This window comes from Falco rusticolus, chromosome 2 (genome assembly GCF_015220075.1).
Source record: "Falco rusticolus isolate bFalRus1 chromosome 2, bFalRus1.pri, whole genome shotgun sequence".
Classification (NCBI taxonomy): domain Eukaryota; kingdom Metazoa; phylum Chordata; class Aves; order Falconiformes; family Falconidae; genus Falco; species Falco rusticolus.
Genome location: NC_051188.1, coordinates 103,154,783 through 103,179,741, shown reverse-complemented (window position 1 = coordinate 103,179,741; position 24,959 = coordinate 103,154,783). Strand labels below are relative to the sequence as shown.

The 24,959-nt window shown below is 35.7% G+C and overlaps 1 long non-coding RNA gene across 1 annotated transcript; it reads left to right on the top strand.

Annotated features, from left to right (window-relative positions):
- Positions 1-8,787: 8,787 nt before the first annotated feature.
- LOC119143632 lies at positions 8,788-10,122 on the top strand. Its single transcript, XR_005102758.1, has 3 exons — positions 8,788-8,996; positions 9,448-9,507; positions 9,928-10,122. It is a non-coding gene; the product is annotated as an uncharacterized LOC119143632 (long non-coding RNA).
- Positions 10,123-24,959: the final 14,837 nt, after the last annotated feature.

Here is a 24,959-nt window from a genome sequence, read left to right as displayed (position 1 = left end):
TTTTAATTGATACAGTTCAGCTCAGAACAAAATTATACAGAGAGGCTTATTCAGCATTTATGTCAATATACTGGTTTTAATGTCACACTTCCTTAAAGCATATGCTGTTTCTCTTTCAGATGCATGTTTATTATGCCAGAAACCCCAAAGGTCTCTCTCTTGACTGTTTCACAAATAATGCCCAAAATAATTTTTGTTTAAAAGTTTATTTGGTTCCTTTTTCCCTGTTTTTGTTCTCTTCTATTTCATCAAATATGGTTTGGCAAAAACAGGTTAACAAACAATAACATTCAGCAGTCCTAAAGACAAGGAACAGGCACTTGCAAAGACACATGCTCTTTATGTTATCACACAGGTTTAAGGTCTCCTGCAAAGTGTGTACCACAAAATACATCTCAACAGCATCGACAGCTAGTGAATTCTGAAAAACATGAAGAAATCAGAGACACAATATATGCTTATCAAAATGCATCTGTAAATCACGCATATAATCAAAAAATATGAGCCCTGCTATCCAGCGCTCTTATCAAAGACATACTCCCTGTGAGTCTCATTATATAATTCTCACAATAGCTTTTCTAGTTAAACAAACCACTTAACACTTTTAACAGATACTTACATTGTGCTCTAAATCTTATGAGGATAAAAGTTATCTAGTGCTTTTTATGATTCCTGTGGGGAGCAGTTATCTGGTAAGTATATGCATTAATGCAGGTTTTACAAATAAGCTTCAATAAATCTTTTTTGTTTTGATATATTAGTTGCATGGGTGACACTTTTTCTGTGTGTTTTAACCTATCTAACAGCCAACAGTGTGTGGAAATTCCTAACCTAGTTTAAAGTGTTGCAGGGTGCAGATTTTGACCCTTTTGGCTCATTCAAAATTTCTTTTCAGTATCCTAAAGTGTGTTACAAGTAGGCTGAAATGGGTTAATAAATCACTATGCTCCTCACCCTCACTTCTGCCTCTCCTTGTGTTCTACTTTTACACACTGCCGCTATTGCATCATCTCGACACTCTGATGGAAGCTCTTGCAGGCAAGGTCATGACTTCCTGCAAAATCCAATTCCCTTCTTCCCCTAAAAATAGTAATAAAAATGTACCAAGGAAAGAGAAAAGAAGAGCTTTGCCATACATTACTTCTACATACACCAGCAGTAACACAACTTTCAAGGAAATTATTTTTAATTGGTTAGGATGAGTGGGAGACATACTCTGGACAACAACAAAAATCCTACGAGCTAGCAGCAAGGACATAAATGAAGAGGGGAGAAGTGAAGCCAGAAGATCAACAATGCCTCACCTGGGGCTGGAGTTCAGACGTGCTGTTGGTGTGACTAGTGTGCTGCTTGCAGCCACGGCAGTCTTCTCCCTGAGACATCTTAGAAACCAAAACTCAGAGCACCACACTCTGGCCATAAAAATCAATAGGCAATCATGACACAGGACTTGCACAATAGCACATCATTTCATGGACTGGTTGCAGGCAATGGGGGAACCTCCCCTGCTTCCCTCATAGCCTTAAATTACTAGTGCTATTAGAGTTCCTTTGTTCCAAAATCAAGTATATATTCCTGCTACAGGGAGGGTAGAGTAGTAGATGGACTCAGCAGTCAACCCATCGTTGCTGTTTTCTTACACCAGTCAGTTGAAGTTCTGCTACTACAAAGCCTGTAATCAATGTTAAATATAATTATCTAGTGTAGGAAGGCTTGAGCTCTTGAAAAGTTCAGTTCTAAAATCAGTTAATCTCAAATGTAGAAAAGGTCAACATGAACAAACCAGGAGCAATAAAGCAATAAAGTCCAATCCCATAAAGTGAAGAAATTTAATAGAAAAAAATAATCTATACATATGTTTCTTCATACTGTAAAAGAAGAAAACATGTTCTGTACTTTAAAACAAGGAAGCATGGCAGGTCTGTTTTAAAGCAGTAAAAGTACTAAAGAACACAGCTGCTAAACAAAACTCGGTTTTAAGCAAGTGATGAGGACCATAACTTCCTGGCGACAACTCATTATGCTGATGCTTTTGGCATTAAAACCTTAAAATAAATTGAAAGAGAAAGGCAGTTTATGATCGGGAAGACATTCAGAAGCAAAGGAGACTCCTGCCACCTTTTCATTTGTTGTAAATTTATTAGGATCTAATTTAATGGCCCAAAATTTCCAAAGACACTATAATAAAGTGCACTATTACAGCAAAATTACTACAGAACGTAACATAAGAATCAAAGAAAGTAAGGTGAAATTAATCTGCATCTTCTATTTCATTTTCCTGCTAATAAAAAATTGTTCTTCAAAGCACAGTTTTTTTAGTTTAGTTCAGTTTAATTTTAAATGTCTGGAGAGACAGATACTTCATCTATTTTCTAGAGAGTGTAACCCACGCCCTTACAAACTGCTGGGAATCATTCCTTGACATTAAGCCCCTCTCTCAGAAGAGAAGCAATCAAGTTTGTCTTGCAAGACTTCATCTGCCCTTAATGCCCCATGACTATTTACCCCAACAGCAGAGACCCACCTCAGTACTAAGATGTTTCTAAAACAAAAGAAAAATCTTGAGTCTAAGAAAATCATTTACCTTATTCTTATTTTACTATTTTGACTTTCAGTGAAATTATAGCACTTGATTTGGAATACAGTGCTTTGTGGTAAACAGAGCCCCATTAGACTCTTTCCCTGAAGAGAAATTTAAGAACAAAATAAAGAATTATTTAGTTGAGCTACGTAAAACTCAGGAATAGATCTTAATCTGATATAAAACTTTCTGTATGCATTAACTTGAATGGAGCTCAGCCAAGTTATGATCTGAGAATTTGGACCATTAAGTTTAATATAGTCTTTTGTATAGGGCAATCACGATTGATTAAACATTATAATTTGTATTATATAAATAACTCCAAATATTACTTTTACTGGACTTCCCTTAGCTACTTCTCTTAATGATTTTGCATTGTGAAAGGAACATTTTTAGATGCAGGTGGCATGACAATGACGACCATGCATTTGTTCATGCTGGCATAAATATCTGGACAACATAAGTTTCTGGATAAAGCTCGTAAGTATGTGAAGATCACTACGGTCCTTTTTGGATAACGGCCAGTCTCCAGTCCAGAAATGAAATTCCCTGCAATATATCAGTCTGAGAATATTCCAGAGAGATCACAAAAGTAACATTTAAGATTTATGACTCCTAGAAAACCTGAGAAGAAGAAATCATTTTCAACCAGATAGGATTTAGGGCCTGAATAAACACTTATAGAGGATCAGTAGCTCAGAGCTGACACTTCTGCATCTCTTGACATCACTTAGATCAATCGATGAAGATCAAGTCCGTGAGCAATGGACCCACTCACAATTCTTTTCTACTTTACCTTGCTGAGCCTTCACCTTCCACATAACATTTTGAATTCACATAGGTAAAATCAACCCGTCACACACCTAGAAATAAGACACCTGGAAATAAAGAACTCACCGCTGTGTCACATATCTTCCTTACTTGAACATCTCAGCAGAAATCAAACGTGTCTGATGAGGCTGCTGTGACAGAGAGCTTTCTGACTGGGCCTATAAATTGGCTATTGCTGTCTGCAACACAGTGTTAAGAAATGAGCTAGGTATAAGCCTCACAGGAGTCGTGTTGTCCTGATAAAACTGTTTGTTTTCCAGAGTTTTTGTCAATATGTCATTACATAATTCTTCATTCTTGTAACTCAAGCTCACCATCTAATATAGGCAACACAATACAGTTTGTGCGGTCCATAAGACATTGCAATAGCAAACCAAAGCAGTACCATCTGCTTAACCTAATGCTTGATCAGTAGTCCTAAGATTTCAGCAAGACCACTTGTTATAGGTGAGCATAGCAAAAGTCTGCAATGTAGGAGAGTTATGATGGAAAAATGTCTGGTCAATGATTGAAGCTTCTGAGCCCCAATACTATAGAGCAATATCACCAACAACAGCAAGAGGTATTTGTTATTTGTTAGTGTAACCAGACTTACAGATAATTTGATTTGTCCAAAGTTCTCACTAGAATGCTTTTACTTTTCAGTCAACCATTTAATATATTTTTTGAACTGTAACTTCAGAGTTGCTTTAGAATGTAATTAATTTTAATAGAGGAAAATCTTTAAAAAATAAAAGCTCATAAAAAACACACTAACAAAACATTGAAATGAAATGCCACTTTGAATCAAGAGATATATTTCATAAATTAAAAAATACAAAATATTTAGACTTATCAAAAGATTTTTTTTCTGGTGAAAACCTCAGTCATTAATGATTTCTGATTGTAACATAAATTTGAAAGATGACTGAAATATAGTAAAAATTAAGAAAATATTGAAACTAACAGAAGCAAAACTGTTGAACTCTTCAGAAATTTCAGTGAAAGTATAGTGTTCCTTACTCATGGAACAGCCTTGGGACTGTGTACTAATTATCTTGGTATATATTGTATATAAATAGCCATATGAATATGTACATATACGAAGCAAATGAAAGTTGCATGCCTAGTTATAGAAGGATCAACAGAGTATTTCAGGATTATTTACTGAACAAAAGAGTAATTTGGCAGTTCTCTGATCCAAAGACTTTTTCTTTGATCAGAAATGGTAAATTCAGACAGGAACAGGAACCCACCTCCAACAGGGAGAAGTGCATCCAGTGGATGAATGAAGAAGTGAATAAATGAACCTCCTTTGGATAGAAACTCCTAAAGGAAGGTAGAGGCAGGAGGGAGGGACAAAAAGAAGGGACCCATTTTGTGGTTTTGGAGACTACACTTGCAAGAACAAGCAATGAAGGTACTATTATAACGACTTATAATTATGTGACCTATGTATTTTTAGAAGTACAAATTTAAAATACCTGCCATCTCCAGAAACTCAACATCAATCATTGTGTACATGGTGTGCACAATATCATGCACACAGCTGTTTCAAAGCTGCTTAAAAGCATAATAAATTCTCACTGATATCAGAAGGTCAAGACACCTTTGGTGTTCTAGTATAGATCAGTTGCCCTATGTTTAACAAAGCAGTAATTATGGTAACTTTAGCAGTGTGAAGTACAAAAAAATAGCGTAAGGGTTCTGGAAAGATGTTTATAATGCGAATGCATTTTTATAGCCTATCATTTAAGATATGCATATGAGTTATTGATGTTATGGTTTTATAGTCAGATGGAAATTACCAGAAGATTTGGTTTGTGAATCTAACAGTAAAATCTACACAGTGCCTGAATATTAAATTTGACTTTGTGGTATTAATGTCATCTGGAGAAGTCCTACTTTTTAGCAAAGCTAATGGAGAAGTGAAAGGCTATTTTTTCATAGCTATGATAAGAAAAAAATGCCAAATTTATTTCTTTAGAAAAGCCATGAACCTCAGTTTCCAGTTACTCTAAGTGTAGAGGAATGATGCTGGGTTAATTAACAATATACAGCTGTGGGCTGTCTTCAGGGGCGGTGGGTTGGCCGATGTGGATAAGATGCAGCTGTGGCTGGTTCCTACTAAGTGGTTAAATAGCTCTCAGAGGTATGGAAGAGGGGCAGTTAATGAGAGTTCTGAAAGGAGAAGGGGGAGAGTGTATGTCCTAGATGGAGGTGAGACAAGGAGAAGGATGTAGTAAAGGCAAGGAGCAGGGTGGACTGGCCTGAAGAGGATGAAGAAACAGCACAAGCAGTAGATGAACTGTTGAAACCTTGTAGGAGGTTGGTGGCTGTGCTGGAACAAGGTGTGCTAACTACTTATTGAAGTTAACCTGGGATGTGATGGTAAAAGCCTTGTTGCAGACAGTTTTGAGAGTGCTGCAACATCTAAGGACTACTCATGATGGCTCAGTTAAAACTTTTTAACTCCTATTTTGTGATTAGTGGTACATAACAAGCTTCACTGTGGAAAAAATAGAAGATGCATTAATGGTCTTTATTTCACTAAAATGCGTGATTTCTCTCTAATTATTAGAGAAGGGCAGCTTTCCCAAGCTTTCAAAATATTGATAATCTCCTAAACTTAAAATAGGCCAGATTGCATTTGCCATTACTCCTAATTTACCATGTCAAAAATGTAAGATTAATTATCATTTGATTTATGGGGTCTGTGAGTTATGGTCTAGCTGAAATGTTACTCTTGAGCATATGATTACTGTGAATCCCACCATTTTCTTTTTTGCTTATCAGCACTCCCTCATATGGTAAAAATCTCCAGCTATCTCTCTTAAATCTCTACCTAGTAGATGACTTACTGGCTCAGACACATACCAAAATGTTACATGCTAGTTTAAATAACCTTGATTAATTTAGATGAAAATTATACAAGTCATCATGATACTTAAGGTATGTGTTTACTGAGGAGAGACTTGTCCATCCCACACTGTTAGCTGTGACTCCTTTGTCCAGTGGTATGGTCAGAGCTGGTCATCACTCACCACTGCCTACGCCTTTGAATACAACGCTTCTCCAGATGTATGCGTGTATATCACATCCAAGTGACTTCCCTGGTTCTAACAATAGGGCTGCTTTCAGTGCCTAGTGTGTACTCTGATTAGTACCAATGCATTATAAATGATACTTTTGAAAAATAAAAGTGAACTTCTTTATTTTCATCTCCTTCAGTAGTGATGGTGCAGTTCATATACATATTGCACTAGAATTTAAGGGCAACTAATGCAGTTAACTGATGAATATGGCAACAAAATTTATGACCAAATGAAGAATTATGCTATAAAATCAGGTTGTACTTTTAATGTACTTGTAAGTTGCCTTGATAACCAGAAATCTCCAAATTTTAAGTTTGGTCCTCTATGCTAATAAATGTGATTTTCCAGCTCCTTGCAAAGCTGTATTTCAATCAAATATCAGCACCTACTAGATTAACCGATGTGGCATTAAGGATAACGACGTCAAATAATCCACTCAGTTGTAAAGTGAGTTGTTAAGTAACTAGTTGCTAAAGAATCACAGAAAAAATTGCATGAATTTCAACTGTCCTAATGTGTAAAAGGAGCAGAAAATACAATTTTTTGCCAGTTGTACTAATCAGAATTCTGGGTCAATGGACATTTCAGAATAGTCCTGAAAATATCACAGCAGGAGTTTAGTCTAAATATAGTCTTAACCTTAGCATGTCCCCTCTTCAGTTGATACGAGTATTAAGTGGCAATCAAGATCAAGATGCAGTTGAAGGAGGAAAAAAGACAAAAAGTCAGAAGCAAAGCAGTGTCTGAAAACTTTCAAGCTTCAATAAATAATTGATGAAAACAGAACTACTTGTCTTAATATAAATAGATGGAAGACTCCAAGGTAAGATAAGCCTAACCACCCATTTTCTTAAACAACCAGTACATTTCCTATTTTGTTTTAACATTCCTGACATCTAAACATACTTTGTTGTCACATCAAACTGACCTTATTAACTTCCTGAGGTGGCAATCAAGACAGAAATCACATAGCTTAATGAAGAAATTTGTTTCTTTTTTTCCAAAAAACATTAGTTGATAAGGGAGCTGTATTGAACACACTGTGCAGCACAGGAATGTGAGACCAGAATCTGTCTGGCAGTGCTGATCAGCCACTTAGCTTTTCATCCTACTGTTTCCTTCCCCAGGAAAAAGATAAATACGTGCCATGACATTTTATCTGTCTTGCCAAGGACAGGACATTCCACATAATAATAGAGTATGATTTTCACACAAAAATCTTTTTAAATTAAGAACAATCAAGTTTTGTGGATGTGGTATCCAGTTTGCCAGAGCAAATTTATGCTCAGTAGAGTATACATTTTCTTAGCCTGATGCCTAAATCAATATTTAAAAAGTGATTTCAGGCTAATGTAGATAGAAATATGGACTACTATTACCTTTCACTTGATGTGTCTGTTTCAAAGTCATTGTCTAGTTTTAAAATTAAAACTGTATATTATTAGATTGAATATTCAAAGAACATTTTTGATCATAAATTCTTCAGGTTAACACTGATACTAACCTTCACCATAACATAAGCTTTCATCCTGGAGGTAGTGATATGTATACTGATTTTCAAGCATATGAACACTAAAATTATAAGATAACACTAAGCTACACAAAAGAAGCACTTCTATATTGTTTACTCAGTCAAAAGGAGCATTCAAGTATTCCTAAGAAAAAGAAAAGAAAAAGATACACCCTAGCAATAACAAAAATACATTGTGTTGCATTTGTACCTATTGAAACGTAGAAGATTTCACAGTGTATGGGTGTTTGACATTGCTTTGTTGAACTCTGTGACTTGTTGGCCCAGTCTTGTTTCCTATGGTAACTCATTTCCCTTTCAAGGTCGTCTTTATTCTTGCCAGCTTGTGTTTTCTCAGTAGAAAATAATGAGAAAATTCATATCATTTTAGTATGTTTAGCAGCTAAGACAATAACTTTTTTAAAATAACACATAGTATATATGTGGTTAATGCTTCAGCATTTTACTTACAGTTGAAGCTGTAATAATTTAATATCGGCCACAAAAGGAGGTATGGAACATTTAAGCTGAACTTTATTATGGTTAGTGGACCATGTTATTAAATATATATTGTTAAAGAGACATATTTTTCAAATTCTGTTGAGTGTTAGGTTGCAAGAAGCACAATGAATATTGATTTAATTGTATACCATGGGTTTGACCTAGACTTAAAATCATTAACTGGAGTAATTAAATGCCCAACTGTAGCATGAATAGCAGAGACATGACTTCAAAATAGGAGAAAAAGAATGATTAAACTAGCAGAATTTCTTTCCTGAGCAAACACCCAGTCCCCTGCCCACCTCATTCACCAGCTACAAAATTGCCTATACTTGACTGCATTTGTATACCTGATACGTGTTTTCTGTTCTGTTAGGCATTTGACTGAGGACAGTGATTTGAGGCAGAGCACCTTCCCTTGCCCTTTTGACAGCTGGATGCACAACTGCTTGGAAATTAATGTGAATAATCTCATCTCTGGGAAACTCAGGAGCATCAGGTAACTAATTTTATGTCAGTCATGATCTGAATTTTTAGCTTTGTCTGAAGAAAACTCAAATATTCCTTCTAGGCAAGGTAAAAGATGAAATAGCTGGAGTTTGTCTTAGCTTATATTAGTTTCTAAGGGACTTCATGTAGAGGAAAATTTGCATTATATGACTCTGCACTGACATATTTCTTCTAGCATAAATTTCCTTCTCTTTCCCCAGAAGGTGGGTATAAAAGGTTATCCAGGTTAATGTTTCTCCTTAAAACTCTTTGGTGCCTAAGGAAAAAGTCAATCCATATTCTGACCACCTGAGAAGGACATGATATTCATCCCTGTATGAGTAGGAATGAAATATTTAGACATCATAAATTCTGTATCTTGTTATCTTCACTTTGATGGGGAAACAGGCCAGAATCACATTACTAAATTTACTACGCTATGACAACATTTTATCCTTCAGATCCATTTCCTTGAAAATTGGTCACAACTGGTATTCAGCCTAGACTGGATCTGCTGACAGGTAAAGTTATCCCAAAAAAACCAGCCAGTGTTAACCATTCCTTACTATTTCTACGGAACTCCTACACTATCTTCAGGATGCATTTAATTGGACAATATACCTATTTATTTATGATTTTTTTGCACATTTTAATTATGGAGTAAACAAACCAGTTCAGGAAATCACATGAATTAGCGTAAGAAAATATTTCTAGAAATAAATAACCAAATATAATCACAGTCTGATTAGCTTTACTGGGACTATAGAAACAGTATTGTATAATCACAAAAAGTTTGCTCTGTGGATTCAAAGTAAATGAAAGATTTCCATTTTTAACGTATTAAAAACATTTTTTAGTCTCCATCACCTTTATTTTCTTCATCTTTTATGCAGAATATCATGGGGAAAATACTTTAAAATTTTAATTGTTTCTTTTTCAAGATTTACTTAAAACAGAAGAACTGTGGAACAGGACCAAAGCAGAGCAAGATGATATGTTAAGAAGATGCAGTTTGCATTTCCCAGACTGCAGAACAAACCCAGATACCACACTAGAGAGCTTTGACACTAAGGAGTTTTTCTGGGGGCAGAAAATGTTAAAGTTACTCAAATAAAATCAAACAATTATATTAAGTATAGTCTACTTTTTTTGTTATAAACGTGATAAAATTGTTTTGTTTCTTTAAGGAAATTATATCTTAAGGTCTAATCTTAGAAATCCTGGTTAGATAACTGATTCATGATGAAATCTGTAAGAGTCTAAAAAACATAAATTTTTCAAGTGCTTTAATAAAGTATGGAATCCCAATATTGAAAGACAAGAATCCTGTTTTTTACTTATCCAATTGAAGAACACATCATGTTTTATAAAACCTATTTTCCATCCTGTTTCCTAAGGTGGAAAAAAAAGAAATATTTGCCTAAGATGTGGCAGATGATTGCTTCTGAAAGAACAGGGAAACAAAGGCTTCTGTCCTTCAGTACTCTACTACCATTGCCACATCTATTCATAATTATCTTCCCTGTGAAAATAATGCAAACAAAAAATGTATCCTAGATAGCCTTATTTTTATTTTCCAGACTTCTGAGAAATTCAGTAAGTGTGATCTGATTGCTTATACTCAGTACCTTTACATATTTTTCTCATGCATTGTTCTAGGTCAGAGTATATCTGGGCTGCTTTCCATATGCCTTTAAAAAAAAAATAAATCTTTAAACTCCCATAAAAAACCCAGAGAATTTGACAAGGAAAGGGCAACAATAAATTACATGAGATTCTGCCACTGCACAAACTATGACATGTATTTTATGAAAGTACTCACTATACAAGTCTTTCACTGTGGTAAATACCAGAGTTTTTACCTGGAATTCTGAATTCCTATGTCATTTGCTCCTATAATGCAGAGAAATGTAAACAACATAGATGAAATTTTCACATCGCTCTAGCTGTGGGAAAAAGTAATATTGGCTCCAGAGTCCAAGACTTTAAACTTGAAGGACAGGAGAACATAGATAAATTAGAAAGAGGGTAAAGGATCATAAGTTGAGTGATTATGAAACTCTCCACCCTCACATCTTTTTTATATTCCAGTAAGTAGAGCACTTTTGAGCTCTGAATTTATCATTTATTTCTTGACTTCTCTCAGTTTCAACACAATGAGAAATGGATGATGTTCTCCTATTAAGCACATGATTAACTTCAAAAAGGAGAGATTCATAACAAACCAACCTTATTGAGTTGAAGGGCACAGTAATTGAAAAGCATCTAATGGTGGCTTTTTCCAGAAGAAAGCAAACAAAAATTCAACAGCAGAGTAATGAATTTTGGAGTGACCATGAGCTGCTAAATGAACACAGGTGGCTGTTTCCACAAGAAAGCTATTTGTAATAGACTTTAAATTAGCAGGAGGGAGATATAAGCTTTTTAAATACTTTTGAAATCTCACAAGTGTGAAAGACTTCATACATCATAACTGAAATAAAGGAAGGTGATTAATAATTGTCCTTTACCTAAATGAGTTGCCAGATGCACTGACTCTCAAGTGTAAAAAAAAAAAAAAGGTAAAAAAAAGTACTCTGGAAAAAAACCTAGGTATTCTTGATGCAAAATTGCTCTGGGTACTTCCTGTTAATCCTAACAAGTTACAAGTGAGTAATTCTTCAAAGACTACTTTGTATTAGGAACATTCCAGCAGGGAATCCTAGACCTGCTTATGGAGTTTGGAAGATGGCTGGGCTCACTGGTCTCTCTGGTTCAGGTTCTGCAGTGTAACATTCATACAGTCATGCATAACAGCAGCACAGAAGTAATAGTATTGACCTGAATTCACTTATATCATATGCTTAAATAATCTGAGAAATTAAGTCTTCCAGTCAACAAATAGAAGTAGATGGCAGACACAAGCCATCAGCTTGAATGCAAAGGTGGGTAATGACTATGACAGAGTGTAGGGATTCTTTAGTTTCAAGAATGATGGCAATAAAAGAGTGGTGTTACAAGAGAAGGGTTGTGGAGTTCATACAAATCTGAAGATGTGCAAAATTATTGGGTAGCACCCTTGCTCACTAAAGCTCCGATTTGTGACTGTGGTCATGATCATTTTCCATGTTGCTGCTCCACTGGAAAAGTCTAGTTCAAAGGTGTGGCCAGGAGATCAATGGCTGTGGTGGTGCTAGAGAAAAATCCTTGCCTCAGTTCTGGCTTCCAAAAATTCTCTTCTATAAAAAAAAAATTGAAAGATAGTCTGTATCAATTTTTTCTTTTCTTTGGGACTATCCAACTGTAATTTTAAATACAGGAGTAGGTTTCTGCACTTTCACAACTAGAAATGTTCTGATACGCATATATGACCCACCACTTTACATCTCTTAGTCATTCAGATAGTGCATATTTTGGTATCACATTGCTCAAAAGATGAAAGATTAATTCAACATTTTGCTGAAATTTTAAACACACATGTAAATAAATTTACATACTTGATTTTTCTATCTCCCCTAGTAATGAAATTTTATATACTTCATAACTGATATGTACATTAATTACACAAAATGACATCAGTTAGCTAAAATAAACTGATTTGCTGTGGACTTCACATGTATCAATTTTTCTTCTATTTTCAGGTTTTATGATACCCATATTTCTTCAGCTGTGCTCTTATTTGGCAGGTGTTATCCTATATGTCCTGAGTGGGTGATACTGCTTACATAAAGAAATTTGTTGTCAAGTAAAAACTTCCACCTGCTACCTATATTTTTAGCTTATTTCCTTAACAGGCCTTTAAACACTTTAGGCTAGACTACGTAAATAGTATATGGGAAAAGTAATGTTCATATTTTACAAAACCTTTAATGTTAAAAATATTTATTAGCAACAATAAATTTCATGACAGTATTCAAACTGATATATATGGCTATCAGGGTGTTCGCCTAGATTAGTAAAAGCTGTTAAACTGAGCTTGAAATTTGGAATGGAATAAGCAAAATGCTGGTTTTTTACATTAATTAGAACTGTCAAGGGCTTACATAGTAATTTAATTAATAGACCTCTTATTGTCTTTCTCTACAGTTCTGGTAGTATTAGCGTTAAATGTGGGGTTGGACTGTATGCTAGTCTGATCCAGTGTAGAACCTTTTTTCTGAGTTATCCATTGCAATAAATTAATCTACTTTTGTAGAAAGGACTGAAGCTCTCTGCTGAGTACTGAGAAGTGCTACTGCATTCTGTTAATGAAGTCTAGTGCTGATATGCTCTGACATCTTTTTCTCATAAGATTTCAACATAAGAGTTTTCAAATCAACACTTCTTACCAGTTTTGTACATATCTTCCAATTCAGCTTTTTAAGGAGAATGTATAGGACTTCATGCAAATTTGCTTTTGAAAAATTACCTTTAAAATAAAAAGAAAACATTGAGCGTGTAATTTGCATTTCCCACAATCATTTCTGCTTAAGACTCACACAATATTTGTCCTCCAACTAGATACAGACTAAATAAAATGAGTGACCTGGAAACCTCTTGAAAGAGCAGAGATTTTTTTTTTTTTTAATTGAAGTCTGCCATACTTGATCTGTGGCTACCAAAGGACGTTTTAGAAGATGGTGCACTCTTCTTCACTGCTGAAGGCTTAGAATTTATCCAGTTGTCATAACTCCCCTAATTTTCACCTAGCAAGGAAAGTGATAAAATCAAGGTATTACATCTTACCTTAGGAATATTGCTCTTTAAGAAGCATCTATTCCCTCATCTTCTGCCTATTCCACCTACTATCTGCAACTCAAACAGGGCTGTCTAACCTGGCTGTGGTTAGTCAGCCAAAGTCAAGAAACTGGCCTCAGACCAGACAAAATCGTTCCCAAATGCTCTTTCAGGAATTCATCTACTGCTGCAGTCCTTAAATATCACTGAAAATATTTCTTGACAAGTTCTTACAAGAGTTTATCAGACAGGAGCGCTGCTTGTACTTCTAGAAACAGGTAATTTAAAATAGTTTTGACTTCATGATTTCACTGATGTTACGCAAACTTGTAATTACTAAAAGATCATTTCAAATCTCACACCCACTTCCATTTAGCCTTTTCAAAAGGCTGTTTCTCTTAAAACAGAAAATATTTGAATTCTGAAAAGACTTACATTTTAGATTCATGTCAGCCTGCCTTAGAAACAACTGTGGGTAAAATAGTAAAGCAGTTTCCTCCCTCTGTTGGGATGGTAGTTGCTTTTGAGATGCACCCTGGTGAGAAAAAAACTGTCGGTGATAATGATATATTGGCTTATTTCACTGCTGTCGGTTTGGTTTATTATTGGTTGCTTTGGTTACCTCTTCTTGTAGTGCTTGCCAGACATCTGTGGCTGCATAACTACACACAGTTTGAAGCAGCCTGAAAATTATTCCAGCCTACATCTACATAATATGGTCCAATAAGTATGGATGAGTGCTGAGGACCTAACATCCGTACCATTCAGACTTTAAGGGTGAGAGACATGTATTTTGTACTAGCTGTGATCTGAATTTACAGACTAAATACTCATCTTCTGGTTAAATTCCATCCTAGATATGCACAGCAGTGTAAACCAAAGCACAGTAAGGAGAAGTGATTGCTCACCTAACACGTTGAGTCAGATACACCCATATTTGAAAAGGTTAATAATTAAAAATTAAGTCTGTGAATGGAAAGTTTTCTCTTTCTCATTTCTGGGATATATTTTGACTCCATAAAGAAATGGCTGTTTTGTTCTTACATATAGCTATGCAACTCATGCACCAAAAGGACTTTCCTGAATTTCATGTCAAGAAGAAATTAAAAAAAATTACCAAACAAGAAACAAAAATACATGTCAGCATTACACAGCTGGAGTACTTGAAGGATTAAGATGAGTTCTTAACCTTAAGGTAAGCTTCTGTAGTTCGTTTCTTCAAGGCACCTTTAAATTTAATAATGCCTTTACTGTCACTGTTACATTGACATGAACAGTTAGTTCCAACTTTTGATGACTTGGAAAAGGTATTTGGTATTTTAAAATTGAGTCTCTAAGAATGGAGCTGCAGAATACGTGACGACTTTCAGAAGTGACAAGTCACTAAAATCTGACTTTTGTGAATGAGGATGTTTATTCTGGTTACTTCATGACTCTCTAACTTTTAGTAGCCTTTTTTGGCAAATAGATTGGTAAAATCCATAGTCACACATCAAAAAATAACTGCCCAAATAATCATCAATATCAAACTTAACAGCTTATTAATATCAAACCCAGTAGGAAGAAGTTAGCATTTATCAACAGACTAGTGAATAAAATTATAATAGCAACTAATAATCCAATTGAGTCTGACCACTGGGGAAAAAATCTTGGAAAGTCAATATGGCAGATGGATTTCTAGAATTGGCAATGCAAGGCAAATTAGAGACAAAAAACCTTTAAATTACTGGGAAGCTTAAATGATCTTGTGCCTGTTACCACTGATAAGCACGATCTACTGACATTATATGACAAATTTGGGCTGAAAGCACTCATGAATGTTTCTATTTCTAACTCAGGCAAGAATAGTCATGAGATAAATAATCAGCACTTGGAAATGTAAAGCATAAGTGCCACTTTTGAATACATGGATAGCATTGGGATTTCTATTCCTTTTTTGATGTTTCTAATACTACTGTGAGGTTTTTCTGACCCTAGATTCCAGCTACATGATGTATGCAAGCATCAAAACTAGTTAGCTACTGTAGTCAAGGAAAACTTTCATGAGTATAGAATTTCTGGTTTAGTTTTGTTTGTTTGTTTTTAATGGTAAAAGATTATAGACCTAAAATCAGGTTTAAGAATTTCTATTCTGTGAGAAAATAGCCTAGGGGGAAAAAAATGCCACAGTTAAGAGGGTAACAGGTACTTTTAATCACTTTGGAATAAGATCTAATATCTTTTTTAACCTAGATTACTTGTCTAGCGAGTTCAAGACAAGTAGTCAAAAAGATGTGTTTTGACCATGTGAGCGTTTGTTTTGTCAAAGTAGTTTTGCCCTTGGTTTCACTTTGTTTTGTTCAGACTAATAGCAGTATTCAATTAATCCTTTACTGATATGTTGATATTGTTGGTCATCAGGTTACTCACTTTTTCACAGTAATTTAATGATTTTGTTTAGAACCTGCCTACCATACATTTAGGTGGATAAATAAATTTTTAAAATAATTTATTCTAAATAAATAAATGAGGCATGAATGAATCTTTATCCAGAATAAGAGTATTCATTCATGAAGTCATCACAAAACTACTACATTTTACATTTACTTGTTATCTTGATCCAAATTCAGCCTCAGGTGTTGACAAACAATTAAAAATATTCTTCATGTGTGTTGTCATTTTGCAAATAATATGTGCTTTTTGTGTGTTTATTGGAACCAATTACCTCCATGTGCTTTAATATAGTCATGAAGAAAAAAATTACTTTCTGTATGGCCTATGCATTCCATCAAGAAACTAAAAATACACCAGAATTAAAATACAAACATGAAAAATACAGAAATCTCCCACATGCAAACCAGGGCTCTTAAAGCACATATATGAATCAAAACCATCTTTAGAACCTCACATTTCTAGTTGTACTAACATTAAAAACTCAAAGTCTGATTAGCAGACACACATCTTCAGATGCCTCCATAGCACCTGAGATCCAGTCTTCATTATATGAAAATTGTGATAAGAAAGTGATCAGATAGTATGAGAGAAGGTGACAACAGGACAACATTGAGGTGAATATCAGGGTAGAAAATAACTACTTAGAAAGACAAAACAAGAACAAGACTATTGATGCTTTTTCAGTTGATTAGAACATTTGATCAGAGTTACTGAATAAATTTGTTAAAAATTATATTACTTATCTAGTGAAAATTTTGAAGACTTCAATCTCCTCAAGTTTAGGTAGTTAGTTATCTAGTTACTTAATTCACCTGCGGGGGGGGGGGGGGGTGTTGGTGGTGGGATGGGCAGGCAGAGCAGGCAGGGGGAGGGCAGCAAGAACATTTACATTTTTTTCTTTTCAAACTGATTTGGGGGGAAAAACCAACCAACCAACCAAAAACCCAACTAAAAAAACCCAAGGCAATTGCTTTGGCTATGTCACTACTGTTATGAGGTTTAAAAAAAAAAGAGATTCACTGAAATTATTTTGGTGTTTAACCTATATTTTGTTTCTTACAAACTTACTTGAATTTTTCCTTTACCTAATTGAAATATAACCTCAGCATTCAAGGCTAAAGCTGCTCTCCTATGCACATCTGGATTTTGACTGACATCTATGTAACTTTATATAATTCATAAGTCTGACACAACTGATCCAAAAAACCTGGTTGAATTTATAAGAGAAAAACAGTAACGTAAGAAAATGGGTCCTGGCTCCAACTGCTAGCTGAGTAAGGTATTTCTCTCTCATATCTGACTTTGTCCTCCATGAGAATTCCCAGTGAAGCCAAGAAAAATGTAATGACTAAAGCAATATGGAATATTCCTGTATGATATGAGAACACAGAGATGGGACCTCAAGAATTACATTCAGTGATACAGTCTGTGATCCCTTTATAGGCAGAAAAAAGGCAGATGTGAGGAAGATACTAATAATTTAGGTAATAACTATAGGCTTGTGTCTGACTTTTGTTATTGTTAATTAACTGTTTATCTGCTTTTATTAAATACTTCTTTTTATCAATGGAATGTCAGTACCAGTGATACAAAATGGCAGGGCACAGACAAAAGTTTGGAACTAAAAGTATGTAGAAGACAGACAAGATATGTGAGTTGTCAGTAGCTACATGCTACCAATTTTATGTACAAAGTAGTCTTTAAGAAACCTCTAGAGAAATACAGCAGCATCAATAGGCATTATCAGGCTTTTTCATCTTACTTTTCTCTAAACAAGGAAATTTAACCTGTACTGCAAAATTATTAATCTAATTTTAAAAATCTTCCCGCCCCCCCCCCCCCCCCCCGACCCTCATGGTCTTACAGACATGTATCCTCAGTTTAACTGAAAATCATTGTTCCTGTCAGCTGATAAACACTAATCCATAAACCACCCTTTCCAATATTTGATGCATTCACAAAAACTTTAAACACTTTTCTGTTGAAAACCCAGGCTTCGCTTGGCTTTCATTTCCTTCTTTGGTGCTTCTCTGTTTTATACTATCTATTTTGCCACAGGTACCAGTCACATACATTCATCTGGGATCCAGCTATCCCAGTAGCAGTATATCACCAGCTAGTCTAGTGTAACAAAGGAACTTTTCCAGTCTTCTGTAGTTAAAACTTTTTCTTCTACAGATTTTCTGTGTCAACAGGGCCCTGCAAATACTCATTTCATGCAAGTGAGGAAAAGCAAGATGTTCTGATCAGTCCTTCATCTTTAAGGGGTCATATTGTGTATGGGTGTTGGCACCTCTTATTGTTGGCACCTAAGATGTTGCCCAGCGGTGAGGAAAAAAAAGTGTGAAACAGCCCTATGAGCACAAAGGCAAGAAAGGGAGGAGGGAGGAGGGAGAGGAGGTGCTCCACACGTGGGAGCAGATTCCCCTGCAGCCCCTAGGGAGAGCATGGTACAGCAGGTATTTCCCTGCAGCCCATGGAGAATGGAGAGGACCACACCAAAGCAGATATCCATACTGCAGCCGTTGGAGGACCATAGGCCAGAGCAGCTGCATATTCTCTGAAGGAACTGTGGACCATGAGAAGAGCCCACACTGGAGCAGGGAAAAGATGTGAGGAGGATGAAGGAGCAGCAGAGAGAAACTGTCATGGGCTGACCACAACCCCTCATTCCACATCCCCTTGTGCTGCTCAGAGTGAGGGGAGGCAGACGAGTAAGGAATGAAAGGAAGAAGTTCATCCTAGGAATAAGGAAGGGTGGGAGGAAACCATTTTAGGTTTTGTCTTTGTTTCTCACTATCTAAGTCTATTTTTAATTGGCAATAAAGTAAACTAATCTTTCCCAAGTCAAGTCTGTTTTGCCAGTGACAGTAATTGGCAAGTGATGTCCCTGCCTTTATCTCTACCCATGAGATTTTTTGTCTAGTTTTCTCCCCTGTCCTGTTGAGGAGGGGGAGTGACAGCAACTGGGTGGGCATCTGGCAGCCAGCCAAGATCAACTCACACCACAGAGGTATAAAAGGCAAAGAAATGTATCAGCTACACATGCTTCAATGTCCTGCCCAGAACACACCACTTGGTGGAGTTTAGCTAAAAAGTATTAAAAAAAAAAAAATCTCTTTTGAATATTTGATACTTGCCTCTGTAACACAACATACGCTGGAGGCCATTATTGCATATATTACAGAAGGCCATATATTGCAATGCAGGCTCATTCTGTTTTGTAAAAATATAGAAGTAGAACATATAAGGACACATTGTGCAACGATGTACTTGATTGAAGTAGTTGATATAATTAAAAGTTGCAACATTTGAAGTTTTAAAATAGAACATTGTTGACAGGATTCCAATGAATGCTTATATTTAGTGTGCTTTTTTCCCAACCTCAACTGTTCATGCGTTCATCTTCTATACTATCAAACTGCTAAAGTTTCAATGCACTGAAATGGCACTACATCTGTTGTTTGTCACGGCAATGAACGTTCCATCTCAGAAACACATAGTTTTCATTGTCTGGTGATAGCTGGAAAGTGGTTTGAGGAATACTGAGATGTCAGTCTATATTGTGCCTCCACTACTGCATAATTTATTTATGCTGTTTACAAAACTGTTCAATAATGCTTCATAAAAATACCAATCTCTAAAGATGAGACACTACAGATCACAATTTTTTGAAGGAAGATAACTAGAGAAGGAACATATGTAGAGGTAAATAATTCAGTAGCTTGTTTAATCTTCATATTTTAATGTATTTTGTTCTCTTGCTATTTAGATTCTTTCATGAAGTTTATTTCTCGTTTCTAATACTGCATATTTATCAAATACATTGATAGATACATGCATAAACAAACAGCTAACTTAAGGTGTTCAATAAAAACTATTTCCTGTCTGTCATACAAAGCCACATACTATGTGTGAGCCTCACAGTGCAAAGCTTCTCAGGTTCCTGGAATGTCTCATTTCTGAAGAAACTGAATCATGTCGTCTGGTGTTCACAGGTGCATGATAAATCAATTCTTTCTGTGACGTGTTCCAAAATGTTAACACATAAATGTTCTATGGTTCTCCCTAATGTATTGAAGGAGGTATAAAGATTTCAGATTGTCACTGATATCCATCTGTCTTACATAATAGTTACTAAAAACATAATTGCAGTTTGTTGCCATCATGTGGCAGCTGACAGGCAGCTAAGTGTTACTATACCTCTTGAACCATCCTGTTCTTATGACAGGTGGTCTTGCCACAAGACAGGGAGGTTTGAAGAGGTCTTAAATTCCCTCCTGAATTGCCAAACTTCTTAGACTGGCAGAATAAGGTAAAACACCTCCATTTTCCATTGGAGTGCACACTGAATAGCAGGTTCAGTAGCAAATTTTCCAGTTTTAAACTGCCTCCACAAACTAAAACTGCTTGTGAGGTCCCTGTGATCTTATGTTACATACATATAGTCTTACATGGAGGATTTAACTGCAGGATCTCAGACACTGTGATGTGACAATCTCATGTAAACTCTTGATATTGACCGTTGCCAGTGTGCACATTAATTTTAATGGTCTGAGTTGGAAGCCATTGAACATCTTCACCTCCTTCTAAATCCAATTCTCAGCACCCACCTGATCCTGTTTTCTAAGCAACTATCCACCAAACATCTGAAAGAATCATAGTGAAAGAAGTGATGATGATGCAACAGCTCCTCTCTCAGAAATGTTATAATAGCATTTGGCCTGATAGTCACTGGATCACCTCATTACCCAGACTCTGCCATATTTCCTATAGCATAAGATCATAGACACATCCTGAGGATGTGAATACTCAATGGAGACTGATTTTTGGCTCCACTCTATTGTTCTGAATAGACAAGACAGCAAGTAGGGGAGTTTTCTCTTCATTTTGGTCAGCAAACAGAGGCAGGTTTGCCCCTGAGGGACAGGTGACTGGAATAACCTTACCATTACTTTGTAAGGTCTTGGTCATTGTTTTTGTTCCAGGACTAGCGTTCAGTAAGAGTATGTGAGGATCCAGTATCACTGATTACTCCTTTCCCAAAAAAAACTGACCAGTGAAGACTTAGACACTTCCTTGCATAGAGGAAACATGTTAAAACCTCATATACCAGCCACTGACAGGACATTGCAGAAGCCTTATAATAATGCTCAGAATTTGTAAGCAGGGTTCAAGTCATGATATACTTGTGTTCCAGAAATCATGCAGCATGCTGTGAGTTAATCTCCAAAACCCCCCAGTTTGGATTGTGTGCATCCTGACCATTACAAAGCGCCGAGTGTGCTAGTGTCAGTAAGAGGCTTGGCATCTGTCAAATTTGCATTTTTTATGTACTAGATCTCCCCTATAAACATAGCAATAAGGAAATATAACATCAAATAATCATTCAGATTCTGATTGTTATCCATTCATTGTAGCACAGCCTTTCTTTGGCTGTCAAGGATGCATTACGTTCACTCAATGGCTGGTTTAAGCTACAAAATATCAATGTTTTCCCTTTTACTGAGGAAAATTTAGTGCAGTCTGTGCCACTTCAATTCACAGAAGACAAAAGGACCAGGAAGAGCATCAGAACTGATAGCTGTAGGTGCAAAGAGTTGGTGTTATTATAATCGTTGGTAGTTGTTTAATTACTGAAAACACCTACAGCTGTTACATCATTACTAGGCCTGCTTACATCTTTGGCATAGCTAAGCATGATCTGAATCATCTCTGATGAGGACAAAATTTAGCCTAATATTTTTTCTCAAAGCAAAAACCTCAAAAAAAAAAATCATTTATATCTGCTTTTTTATGGGAGAGAGAAATGAAATCCTATGAAAGGTGAAAATGCTACATTTATTAAAATCTCCACTATATATATTTTTTTTGTAGAAATTTCCCTCTAGAGATTGGTATTCCATCAGTACAGAATAGAGAAATATCTACAGATTTTCTGTTTGTCTGTTACAGTAACAGGAAATCCAATTTAAAAAATTGTAGCTCTTAAAAGTGCAGTGAAAAGAGAAACAGTAGCCATAAAACTAACTGTTAACATTTGATCAGACAATAGATTAAAAAAAAAAAAAAAGAAAGTCTTAAGTAGTATTCAAATAAAATTATTTTTTATAAAGTTATATAATTTCTCCAGAGTGACACATTATCCATTTCATGCTGTTTTTCACATGGCTCTGGGAACAGCTTGTACCTAGCCTTCACTGACACGTAGTTTTGCATTGTTAGAATGCCATTTGCATGCAATTAAGTAGAAAGTAACCTTTTGTATGTATTGTTGGCTGGAAGACATAGAAGGACAGGACAAGAATACCTTTTCTTGAAAACCTCATATATTACATGCTCACAAATATGTTTTCTTCCTTGTTAAATTGTAACAAGAAGATAATTAAGCCAAAGTCAAATGTCGAGCCATCTGGGTCAATTTCCTTGGCAGACACTTGAAGACCTACACTTCTGTATGTTAGCTGTCAACAGTAAACACTAGCATAGACTTGTTAGTCCGGTCCCCTATCCAGCAGGGCACTACCCTCTGTTTTAATTATGTCAATAGTTTCATTGAAGCTTATATATTGAATACTGTGCAGCACCAAGATTTTAGTTTGGGGGGCAATCAGTCTGCTGTCAAGTAAATTCAGTTCTTAATAGCTGCTACTCTGGGAAATGCCACTGTATAAGTTAGAGTAATAATGGCATTTACTTCACTGGAGCCTTCAAAGATGAGTGGTGCATTAAGTGAACCCACACAAATGCTTTTAATCCATAAGTAGAAACAAACTTAACTTTAAGGATGTAACTGGCCCTGCAGACTTTATACAAAAAAAAGGCAAGCACATATCTGTGGGATTTTCTGCATCAGGAGAGAAAGCATACAGAGCCATAAATAATAATAAAATGAGAACAGATTAAAAGTGGATTTTTACAGTGAGTGGAAACATATTTTTCCTTTGCACAGGATAATACAGATATTTCTTTTTCTGTTAAATGTCTCACAGTGATAGAGTATACTTAACAAATGTATCATCCAATTGTACACTTCACAAGCCAAACGTACATATGGAAATGCACTATGCTACCAAAAACTGCTGTAATGTGAAAAAGCAGCACTAAGGGCAGAAACTCAGGACAGTGATGCTAGCAGGCACGCTCTCAATAGGAAATCATCAGCAAGATGGGACTGGTGATGCAGTAATAATAAAAGACTAGATATTCATTATTTGCAAATCTTTTTGCCTTGTGAAAAGCATATACATTTGTAAAAGAATGTGTATCAGATTTAATCATTGCAAGTGGTATGTCACCTCTGAATCCATGCTAAATGTGGACGGAGTTCTCCAGTATGATATCTGTCATTTCACATGCAAAGAAAATTCTAAGATTGCTCCATTCTAATGCAAGGACCAGTCTCCTCAATTGCATGAATTTAATCATGCATCCACTCACTTCTAAGATTCTATCCTATGATTTAAAGAAGACAAAAAAAAAAAAGGTCCCTACCCAAAACTTTTACTGCTTTATATATATGCAAAATACATTCGGCTTCCTCTCAAGCAAAGTACAATAATTTGTTTTCTGATGGAATTATTGCTTCACTGATAGTCTGTTGGATTTTTATATTACTATTAGATTATTTTGTTATTTGACCACACTGTGCTGTTGCTTTTAGTAGTATTTTTTTTTCCCAAAAGCTTTTCAGAAGTCAAAACATGTAGCATAAATACCATAATAATAAAGTACTGTTATTGAGGTACGTTTTGTAGCAGGCAGAAATCACACATCTAAATGCACAGGTGTATCATTACAATAATATCCTACACTAGATTTTAAGGGCTCATTTGTACTGAACAATAAAGAAGGGGATCACCATTTTTCTTAAAAACCGTTTGTATGTTGAATAAGTCCCACTGAACTAGTAACTATGTTGAAAGTACACAGAACTTCTACAGGGACTGGCCATAATCACAGCTTTAAAGAGTAGGCAAGGTTGCATACACAAATGCTCAGACCCTTCAAGCCCGTCCTGGCTGACAGAATACTTTGCTCTGTCAATATTTTTCAAACTTTTTTCGAGATAGAAAATCAGCTAACTCACAAGCAGAGAAGTATTCAACCTAATATTATTTTTTGCATTTACTTGACCCTTTTTCTATTCCCAGTTCCAAACTATCAGAACTTCCAGTAGTTTCTTTATTTAACTTACCCATACAGCCGCTGTTGACCTCTCACAGAAGTCTATGCCTGCAATTTCAGTCAGCAGGTTGCAAGAACCTAGTTACAGGATTTGTGCTTCCATCCCTTCTCTCATGGCCTTCAGAATTTCACTTACCTTGTTCTTAAAAAATGTTCACATTTTGCTGCCTTGATGGGTGCTGCAGCTTTCTTACATTCCTGGATTCTAGGAAGCACTGATATAAGTGTGTGCAGGAAGCTCCAGAAGGAAACCATACTGTCATTAAACAACAGCAACTTTTCTTTGAGAAAATTATTGCTTAAAAAAACCTTCATAGTTGTGTTCCATGTTTAAAAATCCTGACATGGGACATAAACTAGTTGTTTGTACTTTTTTGGTAAACAGGGGTCACTAAAATCTACCTGTTAAGACTGCACACTAAAACAAGCATTTTATTAATTCTAGGGGAGGAATGAAGGAGAGAGGTCTTTAACCATCACACAAGAATAGACATATTGAAAGAAAGTTTTAAAATTGGCCTCAGGGTTGAGGTTCATACATCAGAGAATAATTAAACTTCATTGTTAAAATATGTAACAGGCCCCAAGCTATTTAATTAATTAACTTTAGGAACATTATTGAGCTAAAATTTATAATCAAATAGACAGACGGCATTTT